The following is a 13,845-nucleotide window of genomic DNA, read 5'->3' on the forward strand; positions in this document are numbered from 1 at the left end:
TATTCTGGGGTAGATCCCATCCGGCCCTGGGGACTTATCTACCTTAATATTTTTTAAGACACCCAACACCTCGTCTTTTTGGATCACAATGTGACCTAGGCTATCTACACCCCCTTCTCCAGACTCAACATCTACCAATTCCTTCTCTTTGGTGAATACTGATGCAAAGTATTCATTTAGTACCGCGCCCATTTCCTCTGGCTCCACACATAGATTCCCTTGCCTATCCTTCAGTGGGCCAACCCTTTCCCTGGCTACCCTCTTGCTTTTTATGTACGTGTAAAAAGCCTTAGGATTTTCCTTAACCCTATTTGCCAATGACTTTTCATGACCCCTTCTAGCCCTCCTGACTCCTTGCTTAAGTTCCTTCCTACTTTCCTTATATGCCACACAGGCTTCGTCTGTTCCCAGCCTTTTAGCCCTGACAAATGCCTCCTTTTTCTTTTTGACGAGGCCTACAATATCACTCGTCATCCAAGGTTCCCGAAAATTGCCGTATTTATCTTTCTTCCTCACAGGAACATGCCTGTCCTGTATTCCTTTCAACTGACACTTGAAAGCCTCCCACATGTCAGATGTTGATTTGCCCTCAAACATCCGCCCCCAATCTATGTTCTTCAGTTCCCGCCTAATATTGTTATAATTAGCCTTCCCCCAATTTAGCACATTCATCCTCGGACCACTCTTATCCTTGTCCACCAGTACTTTAAAACTTACTGAATTGTGGTCACTGTTACCGAAATGCTCCCCTACTGAAACATCTACCACCTGGCCGGGCTCATTCCCCAATACCAGGTCCAGTACCGCCCCTTCCCTAGTTGGACTGTTTACATATTGTTTTAAGAAGCCCTCCTGGATGCTCCTTACAAACTCCGTCCCGTCTAAGCCCCTGGCACTAAGTGAGTCCCAGTCAATATTGGGGAAGTTGAAGTCTCCCATCACCACAACCCTGTTGTTTTTACTCTTTTCCAAAATCTGTCTACCTATCTGCTCCTCTATCTCCCGCTGGCTGTTGGGAGGCCTGTAGTATACCCCCAACATTGTGACTGCACCCTTCTTATTCCTGATCTCTACCCATATAGCCTCACTGCCCTCTGAGGTGTCCTCTCGCAGTATTTCAAAAATACTTTTCCATTTCTGCTGTACTGCACCTGTAGAGTGGGTCGTGTGCTCCCCATACCACAATCTATTAAAAGTTGTGGGTCAGGTGAACTCCATGCTACACATTGGGGTTCTCTAAACCCTGGCCCATAACACTGGTATGGACGGCATTAGCTCTGAGAGGTTGAATAAACTCAGTTTGTTCTCACTGGAACGACGGAGGTCGAGGGGCGACCTGATAGAGATTTACAAAATTATGAGGGGCACAGACAGAGTGGATAGTCAGAGACTCTTTCCCAGGGTAGAGGGGTCAATTACTAGGGGGTATAGGTTTAAGGTGCGAGGGGCAAGGTTTAGAGGAGATATGCGAGGCAAGTTTTTTTACACAGAGGGTAGTGGGTGCCTGGAACCCGCTGTCGGAGGTGGTGATGATAGTGACGTTTAAGGGGCATCTTGACAAATACATGAATAGGATGGGAATAGAGGGATAAGGACCCCGGAAGTGGAGAAGGTTTTAGTTTAAATGGGCAGCATGGTCGGCGCAGGCTTGGAAAGCCGAAGGGCCTGTTCCCTGTGCTGTACTTTTCTTTGTTCTTTGGGAGTTGGAGGCTGGACTGTGGGAGGAGGCTCTGAGGAGGGGGAATGCATCCTTGCCGTGCACTACGCTTAGCCTTATTCAGTTTAAGGTGATCCACAGGACGCACATGACGGTGGCCAGGATGAGCAAGTTTTTTTGAAGGGGTGGAAGATAGGTGTGGGCGGTGCACGGGTGGGCCCACAAATCATGTCCACATGGTTTGGGCCTGTCCGAAGCTTGGGGATTCTGGTAGGTGTTTGCCGGTGTTATGCTAAAGGTTCTGAAGGTGAAGGTGGTCCCGAGTCCAGAAGTGGCGATCTTTGGAGTGTCAGAAGACCCGGGGAGTCCAGGGGGCGAGAAAGGCCGATGTTTTGGCCTTTGCCACCCTGGTAGCCCGGAGACGGATATTATTAGAATGGAGGGACTTGGGGTCCCTGAAACCGGGGGTTTGGGTGAGTGACCTGGCAGAGTTTCTCAGGCTGGAAAATATAAAGTTCAACTTGAGAGGTCTGTGGAGGGGTTTGCCTGGAGATGGCAGCCTTTCATCCACTTCTTTGAGAACAGTTAATATGTCAGCAGTGAGGGGTGGGATAAAATGGGGAGGTCGGGGTGCTGGGGATTGGGGGCAGGATGGTGGGGTGTTAGCTATTAGTTGATTTGGTTATTTGCAGTCCTGTTGGCTTGTTTTGTGATAAGTTGTGTGTAAATATATAAATGCCTCAATAAAATATTTTTCAAAACAAAAGTAGCAAAATTTCCACACACCCAGGTCTCATAGCCCACAAACTGCAGCCTTGCAATAATCAAAAAAACCCGTTTCAGTGATTTTGGTGGAGGGACAAAATATTGGCCAGGGCAACATCAGAACCCACATATTGTTCCTTGTAATAGAACTGTGGGACCCTGTACATCTGAGAGGGCAAATGGTTTAATGTTTCACTTGAAAGAAGGCATCTCAGACAGGTGCAGCACCCTCTTAGTACCACACCCAAAACTCTCAGTCTAGATTACGTGCCTCCAGCATTTTGAGTCGAACTTATAGGAACCAGAAGACATAACACGGTGGAAGCAGGGTGTCTGTGAGCAAAAATCCAAACATTTTAAACAGTTTTAATGACAAATTAGATTAAAAATCAACCTAAATTAATGTCAGGGGAAGGGCAAAAAAACTGAATGAATAGTGTGAAAATTAAATGGCCATTGCAGCAGTAAACACACAGCTCCAGCCCATGATCAATTGGGAGGGTAATGATGCTGTAGATACATTTGAGAAATAAATTTAAAAAGTACACACTGACATTCAGTAGCTTTCTAAAAAGCACTAGTGAAGAGAAACGGGTCAACTACATTCTTCTGTGGGCAGGAATATAATAATAATCATCTTTATTATTGTCACAAGTACTTAAACGGGTTAAATTAGTTTAATAGCTGAGTGGAGACGACAACATAAACCAGACAAATGTTTTGAAAAATTCAGCACACATCTCCAGCCAAAACCAAATCTATCGAGGACTTAGGCAGGAATCAGGTGAGCCTGTTGAAATTTTCATAACAAGGAATGCAATTCTCCCAAAACAATTCAAGTGTGGTCTCCAGCGGGAAACCAAGTACGATTCCCGCCCAGTGGATCAGTGCAACCCAGAGAGCAATCCATACACCCAGGAGTGATTTGCACTGTGGAACCTGAAGAAGCCAACAAGGCTGGATCCTCAGAGATCGGGGTGCCCCAATCTCAGATTAACACCCAAGACCCCACCCCTCCAATTGCTGACAAGGCACCTCCTCAAATTAAGCGACACCTGCTATGGGCTCACCAAAGGCCACCCCTTGAGGCCCTAGTGCCAGGGAGCAGCACTCAGACAGAATACCTGGTCATTCTAGGAGGCATTTCAGAACAAAGAAGAAGCTCTATGAAAATACTGTGGTTATAAACAACACCTGATCAAAAGAGGAAGCACTTCAGAGTTAATGAATACTGAAGAGCGATAAAAACAAGCAAAGCTAATCCCTTCTTTGAAATAGCCTGGACCTGTCAATCAAGATGATTGTAAAAGGTAATGGACAGTGAAAATAAATATAAACAATGCAGTTCAAACCTTTTAGGCTAGTGAAAGTAATTATAAACAATGCAGTTCAAAGCTTTTAGGCTTCTCAGAAAGCCCAGAGGATTGAAAAAGCTAAAGGGGAATGAAATTGAATGTGAAAAAAGAATTGAAAAGGCTTCCAATACATCAAAGTAATTACTTTTACCTTCATCTGACAGATTATTGAAATTGAAATGCTGGAAGAGAGTAAAGTTTTACAAGGCTACAGATGGAAGACGAGTGATCCCCATCCCGGGAAAGATCCCCAATCTGAGCCACTCTAACCCAGCTCAAGCCCCGACTCCCACCTCCCCTGGAGGACCCTACTTGGCACCCTGGAGGCAAGTGTGGAGAGGGTACCCTTGCTCCCCCTCTGGCACCTGGTTCCTACTTTCAGTGACCAGTGGTGATTCGTGCTCGTGGGTCTTTTGAGCTTTGGGTGGGGGGACGGGTGTGGCAGGGCCTCACACCTGATTCAACGGGCCAGCGGGAATCCCAGCTAGTGCTAACAGCCTCAGAGAAGCGCCCCCAAGATTTATAAATGCAGCCAGGAAATGTAAATTTAGAAAAATCAGGTTAATGATTGGAACAGTTATATTGATGTAGAGGCATTATTTTTAAGGAACAGAGATGCTACATTGCTGCATTATTCAGAAAGAGCGAAGAACTAATTGTTATGGGAATACATATCCAGAGGGTCCACATTCACTGCTGCGCTGCAGCCATGTGCCGAATAACAATATATCAGTCTCCCAGCCACATGGAGAGGGGAATACATTTAATGAAGCTCCTACATTGAGCCTGAAGTATGCTTTTTCTAACTAATGGGAACCAGAAGACATAACAACCAGAACTTCTGACTCTAAAAGTGAGGGTGCTACCAACTCAAGTCTCACTGACAAAATACTCAACCAATTGCCAAAGAAATTAATCTGCAAAATTCTTTATTAACTGAGCTGCAAGAAATCTGAAACATGCGTAGAGCACCGACACCTAGATAGGCGAAATGCAAATAGCTTTAGTTATAAACAATGAGGGTAAAGAACTGGTGTATCCACATATCAAAACGGCTGGTCTGTTTCTTAGACCTGGTGCAAGGATCAGTCTGACACCACTCCTCAATAAGAGTTACACCACAGGGGCATGTAGTTCAAAAAGGGTTTCACATAGTATTTACATCATGTCACTGCTACCAGTGTCTGCATGATGGAGGCTGTTCATATCCCAATTCTCAAAGTCTCATTCACACACCGCTTCTATGCGTGTTCACCAACACTGGCTCCTGGCCAACACCACCTTGATTTTAAAACTTTTAACCTGGCATTCCAACTCTTTATGACCTCGGCTGGCCTTCTGGTTCCATAAGACCATAAAGACATAGGAGCAGAATTAGGCCACTCGGCCCATTGAGTCTGCTGCGCCATTCAATCATGGCTGATATTTTCTCATCCCCATTCTCCTGCCTTCTCCCCATAACTCCTGATCCCCTTATTAATCAAGAACCTATTGATCTCTGTCTTAAAGACACTCAGTGATTTGGCCTCCCCAGCTTTCTGCGGCAAGTTCCACAGATTCAGCAACCTCTAGCTGAAGAAATTCCTCCTCATCTCCGTTTTAAAGGATCGTCCCTTTAGTCTGAGATGGTGTCCTCTGGTTCTAGTTTTTCCTACAAGTGAAAACATCCTCTCCACGTCCACTCTATCCAGGCCTCGCAGTATCCTGTAAGTTTCAATAAAATCCCCCCTCATCCCTCTAAACTCCAACGAGTACAGACCCAGAGTCCTCAACCGTTCCTCATACAACAAGCTCTTCATTCCAAGGATCATTTTTGTAAACCTCCTCTGGACCTTTTCCAAGGCCAACACATCCTTCCTTAGATCCGGGGCCCAAAACTGCTCACAATACTCCAAATGCGGTCTGACCAGAGCCTTATACAGCTTCAGAAGTACATCCCTGGTCTTGTATTCTAGCTCTCTCGACATGAATGCTAACATTGCATTTGCCTTCCTAACTGCTGACTGAGCCTGCACGTTAACCTCAAGAGAATCTTGAACAAGGATTCCCAAGTCCCTTTGTGCTTCTGATTGCCAGAGCATTTCCCCATTTAGAAAATAGTCCATGCCTCCATTCCTCCTTCCAAAGTGCATAACCTCATACTTTTCCACATTGCATTTCATCTGCCACTTCATTGCCCACGCTCCTAGCCTGTCCAAATCCTTCTGCAGCCCCCTGCTTCCTCAATACTAACTGTCCCTCTACAGATCTTTGTATCATCTACAAACTTAGCAACAGTGCCTTCAGTTCCTTCTTCCAGATCATTAATGTATATTGTGAAAGGTTGTGGTCCCAGCACAGACCCCTGAGGCACACCACTAGTCACCGGCTGCCATACTGAAAAAGACCCCTTTATCCCCACTCTCTGCCTTCTGCCAGTCAGCCAATCCTCTATCCATGCCAGGATCTTACCCTGTGGACAGCAAGATTTTGCCACTGGCTCCGGTCCATAGCGACCTCCCTTGCCCCCGCCCAGCTCTTGAAGGTCCTCCTTAAATGGACTTCACCAGGTGTCCTTTGGACAGCCCCATCTTCATCTCCCATCCGGTGGTGTCCATTCCACTGCCACTCTGGTTCATATGCCTGGCAGTTGGAATACGTGTCCTGCCAACATCAGTCATCTCTCTGCCATGATATCCTGTAGACATCTCGGACCAGTCTTCTGTAGCACTTATTTATCATCTCTCCAAGTGATGCCCATGATCTACATCGGCGTTGCTGATGAAAAACGTCCAAACGTGACACCTTTGCCATTCTCTTCCATGTTTCGCTGGCATAATTTGCGGTTGGTATGACTGTAGAGCCGTAGCTTCATGGCCATGTTTATTCGTCAAATTCCCAGACCAGGTGGGGTCAGTGGTCTCTACATTGCCTTCCCTGGACACATTGTTTCCAAGGTAGGGGAAATGGTTAATGTCCTCTATGTTTTGTTGCCCAATGGTGGTGGGAGAATCTTGATGCCGTCTTGCCATCACTCTCTTGGTCTTCTTGCAGCTGAGGTGTAAACCAATCTTAGCACCACTATTCTCAAGACTGGTGATCATGCCTTGTAGAGTACGTGACTCTTTGGCATGCCATCTGTCAAACCCAGATCTGTCAACCTTCGATTGGTGCAGTGGTGTTGCTGTTTGCACCAGTCAGTTCCCGTATAATCCTGCACGGCATCTAGGAGTCATTCCAATTTGCTGTTTCCTATGTCTTCCTGCCGTTTAACTCTAGCCATCCTTGTATGTCTCTCCTGTAGTCTTCTTCATGGATTTTATTTTCAAAACAGAAAACGTTAAATGGGCAGGACGGTAGCACAGTTGCTTCACAGCTCCAGGGTCCCAGGTTCGATTACCGGCTTGGATCACTGTCTGTGCGGAGTCTGCACGTTCTCCCCGTGTCTGCGTGGGTTTCCTCCGGTTTCCTCCCACAGTCCAAAGATGTGCAGATTAGGTGGATTGGCCATGATAAATTGCCCTTAGTGTCCAAAAGGTGGGGTGGGGTTACTGGGTTACCGGAATAGGGTGAAGGTGTGGGCTTGGGTAGGGTGCTCTTTCCAAGGGCAGGTGCAGACCCGGTGGGCCGAATGGCCTCCTTCTGCTCTGTAAATTCGATGAAATATTCTTTTCCTGGTCCCTCTTGCATTTCCCGGACTTTCATCCACCATTGGAGACCATGCCTTCAGCTGTCCAAGTCCTAAATTCTGGATTTTCTTCCCTAAAGCATCTACCTTTTTACCTCTCCCTTGGCCTTTATTACGATCCCAGACCAGATTCCAACAGTGGCTAGGATACCAGACCGAAACCCCAATATTTTAATTTATTTTGTAAGCGTGTGCAGAAAGAATACTTCCCTCCGGGTGTGATTGCAAAAGAAATAGAGATTTGCTATTTTAAAACAAAACTTTATTTACACAAAGTTAACTATTTAACATCACACCCGAAAATGGCTTACAATTACCCCTTCAACAAAACTACTCAATGCAGTAAATAGAGTACCCTTAATTACTATCTCTGGTCCCAATTAAACAATGAGAAAGAAAAAAAATACAGCTCTCAATCTGTCCTACACCCCAATGGCAGAGTATAACTTGCTTTCCAGAACAGATTTGGCTCCTGTTAGAGACCCTGCAGACTCTGGCTAGATATCTTCAAAAAGCTGTTTCAACCGGTTTGTTTCCACTGCCCTATTGTCCTCTGACAAGTCTGCACTGCTTTAAATACTATTAATCTTTTTTAACTGTCCTATTGTGAGAGTAAAATACCTTACTTGTGGACCTCAAGTGTTAGACAGACCAGAACTCAATTCAACATCTTTCTCAAAAATGTTTGAATACCTGAGCTCCATCTAGCAATGACATCAACTCTCCAAGCTTAAAACAAATTAACACCCCAGGATGAAAACACATTGGGAGAGATTCTTTGTTGCCAGACGGCAAAATCGTGTTTGGCGATCGGGCGGAGAATAGGCTCAGACGGCGAAATCGGGGCCGGCGCCGGTTTAATGCCGGTCAGCCATGCCCGCTCCCTCCAAAATGGTGTCATCGTGACGCGCGTTGCGCGCAGTTGCAATGCAGTTGGTCCCTCATCGGCCGGCCCACTCGCGATGCTCCGCCCCCGATGGGCCGAGATCCCGATGGCACGGAACACATGTGCTCACACAAATCGTGAACCCGGTGTGGTGGCTGCAGACTGTGTCCAGTGCTGCCACACTCAGCAGGGATCCGTGCCACTGGCCGGGAGGGCTTCTGCGAGGGCTGGGGGGGTCGCGGATGGCGGGTTGGGTCTTCGCATGGCCGGCGCCATGTTGTCAGCCATGCGCATGCGCGGCCCAGGAACCGGCCATTCTCCAGCCGTTTTTGGCGCGGGAGTTTTGGCCGCGCTGGTGCTAACCCCTCCCCAGTACTGGAATTGGTGAGGGGTTCGCGACGATTTTTTTCACATAAACGTCCCATGGATTCTCCGTTCGAGCCGGCACTTAGCTGCAGAAACGGAGAATCCGGCCCATTAACTCCCCAAGGACTCCCCCTAGTCGACAACAGTGCATTGGCTCAGGCTCTTACGATTGCCAATTTCACCTCTGACTCCTAAAAGCTTTCTGGTCTTGCAAAACAAGATTCTTTTTAAAAACATGACTACTGCAGTCAAACGCACTCTAACCCAGACTTTTAATCCTTAAATTGCCAAATGTTTATAATCCAATATATCTAAAATCATGCATTTGTCACACCTTAAAGATGCTCTTTAAAACCTAACTCTTTGAACAAGCATTTGGTTACTTGTCCTGGCATCTCAGTGTGAAAATATGATTGAAAAGATGTAAAGTGCCTGGGGATGTTCCATGGTGTTAAACATGCTGTATAAATGCAAGCTGTTGTTACTTTGTTTCCACCCCACACCCCCACCTTCCACCGACTCTGGAAGAAGCAGTTATATAATGCAGACTGACCCCTAACTGTAGAGGGCTCTCTCATCGACAGAAGACCTTTAATTGATGTCTTAAAACGGCAGTAGTGCCCCAGATTATCCATTTCATCAGCGCACTCTCGGTGGAAGTGTCCCAGTATTAATCGGGTCACACGGTAGAGCACAGAAGAATAAAGCAATGCAAGTGAGAACACAATGCTGAGACTAAAATGCTGGGTGTGCACAGTGAATCTCATGAGAAGCCTCTTGCGAGATTCTACGGCCTTGTCCCGGCATCAAGTCGGTCACGACTAGGCCCTTTATTTGCATCCTTTATTTCACAATCGCTGCTGTAAAACACAGTGGGACTGTGAAGGAACGATAAAACGCAAGTTGCTGTTGTTAAAGTAATTGAACACCCCAAGGCACTTCAGTAAAACACAATGATACTGTGGCCGGGATTTTACACTCCCGTTTCCGGCGGGCGGGTTCGGTGACGGGAGCGGAACATCTCACGAGATGTCCACATCGTATTTCACATCAACATAAATGTGTGACCCGATTGCCCTTCTCTCAGCAGTGATGTCGCACGCTTCCCGACGTTGAATGCCGGAAACTTCATTTTCATACATTAGTATGTCATTATCTACGCCTGAAGCATCCCCTCCCTCCCCAGTAAGAAAGTCCATTCATGTCGGTATGAGGGTAGACTGGCTTGAAACCCAACCCAAGGCGTGGACCTGATGAACAGACCTCCCAGACGAGTACATCGCTCGGGGAGAAAGCAGTGCCGGGGTAGAGCCAGGGGGAACTAAGTGTGGGGAGGGGGATGGATGTGCGAGGGGGGGGTAAGGTTCATGGGTGAACTATTGCGTGGCTTTTAATAATGGCACTTCGAGCTTCGATGGGGGGTACATACTTCCCTGTCTGCAGTAGAAAGTAACATTCGTGCCACACAAGTACCAGGCAATGATCATCCCCAACAAGAGAAAATCAAACAATTGCCCTTGACATTCAATGGCATTGCCATCACTGAATCCCCCACTATAAACATTCTAAGGTTACCATTGACCAGAAACTGAACTGACCAAGCCACTGTGGCTACAAGAGCAGGTCAGAGGTTGAGAATCCTGTGGTGAGTAACTCACCTCCTGACTCCCCAAGGCCTGTCCACCATCTACAAGGCACAAATGAGTGCAGCCCCAACAACACAAGAAGCTCAACACCATCCAGGACAAAGCAGCCCACTTGATTGGTACCCCTTCACTCCCTCCGCCAGCGATGAACAGTGGCAGCCCTGTGTACCACCTACAAGATACACTGCAGGAACTCACCAAGGTTCCTTCGGCAGCACGTTCCAAACCCATAACCACTACCATCTAGAAGAACAAGTGCAGCAGATACACACCTGGGGGTTCCCCTCCAAGTCACTCACCACCCTGACATGGAAATATATCACCGTTCCTTCACTGTCACTGGGTCAAAATCCTAGAACTCCCGCACTAACAGCACTGTGGGTGTACCTGCACCACATGGACTGCAGTGATTGAAGAAGGCAGCTCACCGCCACCTTCTCAAGGGGAATTAGGGATAGGGCAATAAATGGTGGCCAGCGACGCCCACATCAAATGAATGAAATTTTTAGAAAAACCTGGAATTGTATCCAATACTCCCAATGAAGCTGAGGCCTAACCAGTGATTTGTAAAGATTTAGTCTGACTTCCTTGTTTGTGTAATCAATGCTCTATTTACAAAGCCAAGTGTCTCAGAAGTGTACTTGATCGCTTTACCAACTTATCCTGCCAGCTTCTAAGATTTCGGAATGTGCACTCCCAGGGCCCTCTGGCCTTACACACAGCCCTCAAACTGGGCGATTCCACTGCAATCTTTAAGCTAATCAGAAAAACATGCATTCACCATTGCTCCATCACCTATTTCTTAGGCTTTTTTTTTACCTCAAGTTATGACTGACCCTTCAATACCATATGTTTCCATTTTCCAAATTAAGTCTGCTATGCAATAATGTATAAAATACCTTTTGCAAGACCATTTGTACATTTACTGCACTACCGTCATCTTTTTATACCATGCAAGGCTTTGGGCTTGGCTGTGATGACCCATTTGGTTGTAAACTGTGCTAACATACACCATAGGAATAGAGAACGGCCGTGGTTCAACTGGCTCATTTTCAACTACGCTGGTGGGGATTGCATAATCTGATGATATCAGAGTTGTGGAGTAACCATACAGCGATCAAGCTCTTATCAATTCATCAACAACAGACCCAGGCATGAAGTGAGGAAAACCCCCAATGTGGAGAACTTTTTAAGGAGTAATTTGCCCAAAGTCACCTACCCCTCCCCAGAACCTACCACACTGGTCTCAAATTTCTCACATACTGTATCACAAACATTATTTACTGACAGAAATCAGGTAGATTTGCACTGAAATGGATCACTGCCGACTGCTTTAACCTGGGGAACCTGTCCCATGGATTGACCACTCACCCACTGAAATAATATCTCCATATGGTGACTTGGTTGCCTGTGACCATGGCTGGAAGATTGGAAGAATTAAAAACAAATGGGAAATGTAACAGTTAAAACTGTGCCACTGGGCAGAACAAGTGGCTTTCACACACGCAGGCACTTCTCAGGAGCACATATACTGCGCCGGAAGAGTGGGTAGTGAGCCCAACATGAGTCCCACTAGTAGCAGTGCAGAGAATCTATTCAGCTCTTCCCAATCCCATGCAGCAGAATATTTTCTCTGGGATATTGTGGTTAGCACGTTCTTACTTTCATTTGGAAAGAGTTGTTTTTGTGCAGAATACTTCCTGCTTTAAAAAGAAGAAAACATCCAATGATATCAGAGGCTCAATTTCCTGATGCAATGCTTCCCCCATCTGCTGGGAGCACCTATCAAGATTATGCCCCACAATAAATTTTCCTTCCTCTTGTGTGTTAATTGTTGATGAAAGGAGTCAAAACATTGCTAACATGGAACTTAAAGCAAAGAAACAGACCATTCAGCCCATTGGATCCATGCTGAAGCATCCTATGTGTCAAAAGTCTCCTTCCAACCATTTGACACAACTCAAACAGCATACCCTTCTGCTCCATTTGCCCTCATCTCATTATTTCCCTCTCTCTTCAATGTACATGCATTAATCGCCTCAACGACTCCCTGGAGTAGCGAGTTCCACATTCTCACCACTCTCTGGGTAAATGCCTCATATCGATTTACTTGTGCTGATCATATATTTATCACCATAATAAAAGCAAATTACTGCGGATGCTGGAATCTGAAACAAAAACAGAAAATGCTGAACAATCTCAGCAGGTCTGACAGCATCTGCAGAGAGAGAAGGGCGCTAGCGTGGAGAGTCTGGATGACCGTTTGTCAAAGTGTCACCCAGACTCAAACTGATGCTGTCAGACTTGCTGAGATGATCCAGTATTTTCTGTTTTTGTTATATTTATGGCCCCGAGTTTTGAATTACCCACAACTGGAAACATTTTCTCCCACCCAGTCAAACCCTCCTCATAACTTCAAAAACTTCCCTTCGGTCAGCCCTTGCCAATCATTTTCCTCGAGAGAGAGAGAGAGAGAGAGAGAGAGAAAAAGCTTCAGCTTTATAATCTGCATCTCACCCGCACACAGATCAGTTAAAGAAAACCTTGTCAGCAGATGAAAAAAATAAAGAAACAACCAGAGGAGCATGAAAACCTCCAGGAACTCACCTCCATAAACAGATCAGGCACATATCAGCGACGGCAAACTTCCACAAGTTTGAATTTTGGCCCGGCTCCATGTTATAACTTCAATGCATTTCTAATTGGTACCTTGTCCTTCAGTTACACACCAACCTGTAATTCATTGCAGTGCCAACACTGACGTTAACACCAGTATAACCAGGGAGAACTGCGTGTACAGCTACTGAAAATGAAGCATTCAACACCAATAACAATTTCAGCTCCTTTAGGAGTGGGATAGCACTCCCATCTCTTCACAAGGTGTGACTGTGTGAATAATCATTCTGACATTTAACAGGCGTGTTTTTCAACATAGTCACAAGCACACTGACTCACTCGGCGTGAGCAAAGTTCACCAATGAATAGACAGCTTCACTGATCAGAAACAAAAATCAATTCTGCTCTGAGCAGAACAACGGAGGCATCAGTTTCCTCAAGCCCAGCCCCTTCCTCCCCACGGGCTCACACTCCCCCGACAGACATACACATCCTTTACCACCCCCTTATACCCCTTCCTGATGGGCACAAATACCCCTCACTGCAACCCACCCCCTGAACCACCCGCCAGACAAAAGTACCCAACACCCCCGTGCCCTCCATTGCATCGGACCAAAATACACATCATCTCCATGTAACCACCCCATGGCCAGAAATACCCCTCACTGCAGCCTACCACCGTACTTCCCCAGACAGATGTACCCATCACCCCATGAGCACAGAATATCCCACGCCCACTCTATCCTCCCCATGGGCACATACACATCGCACACCTCCCCAGTACCATCTCCATGGGTAAGTAGCTGGATGTTTAGAGGAGATGTGAGAAAAATCTTTTTCATCCAGAAGATGGAGAGTCTGGAACTCACTGCCTGAAAAGATGGTGG

The 13,845-nt window shown here is 46.4% G+C and overlaps 1 protein-coding gene across 10 annotated transcripts in view; it reads right to left on the reverse strand.

Moving 5' to 3' along the window:
* The window catches only part of LOC140426702 (roquin-1-like), a 311,609-nt gene that overhangs the window by 162,874 nt on the left and 134,890 nt on the right, over positions 1-13,845 (reverse strand). Inside the window, exon 1 of one of the 10 annotated variants that reach the window (XM_072511786.1) lies at positions 12,950-12,969. The exons of the other annotated variants lie outside the window; for them this stretch is intronic. The gene's annotated coding sequence lies outside the window, so the exon portion shown is untranslated. Of the gene's footprint in view, positions 1-12,949; positions 12,970-13,845 lie in introns of those variants that run through there. 10 annotated transcript variants of the gene reach the window in all.

Source organism: Scyliorhinus torazame, chromosome 7 (assembly GCF_047496885.1).
Source record: "Scyliorhinus torazame isolate Kashiwa2021f chromosome 7, sScyTor2.1, whole genome shotgun sequence".
Taxonomy (NCBI): Eukaryota; Metazoa; Chordata; class Chondrichthyes; order Carcharhiniformes; family Scyliorhinidae; genus Scyliorhinus; species Scyliorhinus torazame.